Raw genomic sequence first — 1,781 nt, 5'->3', positions numbered from 1 at the left:
TCCGCAGCGCTGTACAATGTGTTATTATTATTTATATATCGCCGTCATACTCCGCAGCGCTGTTCAAGGTTTGAAGACGAAGAAACGTTTGACGATTGCTGGGGTGTAATGGGTTTCCTTACCTGGCTCTTGGTGAGTTTGGGCAGGAGATGGGCAGTATGTACACGAGGGTAGCCGGGAGGCAGTGTGTACCCCGCCAGTCATCCCCATTGGTTAAAGGTGAACTGTCACATATACTCAATTTGACTTTACTGAGAGGGTGGAAGATAAGTGGAACAGCCTCCCAGCAGAGGTGGTAGAGGGTAATGCAGTGAGGGGATTAAACACGCATGGGATAGACATACGGCTCCTGAATCTAAGACGAGACCAACGACTGATTAAGGTTTGAGTCGTTACAGCAGGAGAGACGGGCGATAGACGGGGGCCGGTTGGGGCCGCTCTGCCGGCAGGCTCTGGGTTTCTGTGTCTTGTCGGGAATGAAGCTCATTTAGTGGGGATTTTGTATCAATCAAGTGGGGTATCTGTGTAACTGAGCGGGGCATTTAGAAGGAGAATAATGGGTTAATTTATAAAGCCGTTCCCTGCTGTTTCTATACACATTATCGGGGCTTTTAGGGCTGTAGAACCCTGCGATCCCCTCATACCCAGCAAACATTCTGACCTCCTAGAAAAGAGTGGCATCAGGGGAGGAGAGAGGGGCATCAGGGGAGGGAGAGAGGGGCATCAGGGAGAAGAGAGGGGCATCAGGGAGGAGAGGGGGGCATCAGGGAGAAGAGAGGGGCATCTGGGGAGGGAGAGAGGGGCATCTGGGGAGGGAAGAGGCAAAAATCAATCTATACCTGAGAGATTGTCCTAGGGTAAGTGGGCAGATTCTCAGTGTTTTTGCCCCAGTGTCATGGCCTCGGCGTTAAGGGCCGTTTCCACAAGGACCGTTACGAGAAGCATTTGGTGCCACCATTAGCCAATGACTGCAGTAGGATCTGTGTGAGGGGCTATTAAAGGGTTAAAATAGGTGGGTTAGAGTTTTGCATGGTCCCCATATCTGACCAGCCTCCCTTATTGTACAACGCTACGGAGTGTGCAGACGCCATACACTGAGCAGGCCTCCTCGTTCCAGACTACAAGCGGTGCTAAAACACACCAAAAACGTTTAGAACACGCAGATACTCTACATACATGAACAGCGTAACGGAAAGCTTGATGCACCTAGAACCAGATAAGAGTGACCGAAGACACCTAGAACCGGATGAGACACCTAGAGCCAGATACGACACCTAGGACCAGAAAAGACTTTGTGACCTAAGACACCTAGAGAGGCGGGCGACGGACTGCGTGATGCACATGGACGGTGTCATTTACATGAATCTAGGTGTAATTAGTAAGAGTACCTCGCGATGGGGGCATTAATCTTGCTCTTGTCGCCATGACGCCCACCTCTCTTTGTATCGCACTAATTAGAGGCATTATCGATACGCCGTATCACTTAATCTGATCTAATCCCCCATTCATCGCCTGGGAGATGGGATTAAAGGTGGGAAGCGAGTGATGGTGGGGAGAGGGGGCGCAGCGAGTGACGGCAGGGGAGAGGGGGGGGCAGCGAGCGACGGGGGGGCACAGCGAGTGACGGTACCTGTGGGGGCGCAGCGAGTGACGGTAGGGGGAGAGGGGGCGCAGTGATCCACAGCGGGGGGGCACAGCAAGCGACGGCGGCGGGGAGAGGGGGCGCAGCGAGCGACGGAGGGAGGGTTGCGCAGTGAGCGAGAGGGGACGCAGCGACGGCG

The sequence above is a fragment of the Sceloporus occidentalis genome, unplaced genomic scaffold (assembly GCF_023333645.1).
Source record: "Sceloporus occidentalis isolate IW3139 unplaced genomic scaffold, rSceOcc1.0.p SCAF_573, whole genome shotgun sequence".
In the NCBI taxonomy this organism is placed as follows: domain Eukaryota; kingdom Metazoa; phylum Chordata; class Lepidosauria; order Squamata; family Phrynosomatidae; genus Sceloporus; species Sceloporus occidentalis.
The sequence above is the reverse complement of the archived record's forward strand: the minus strand, read 5'-3'. Positions refer to the sequence as shown.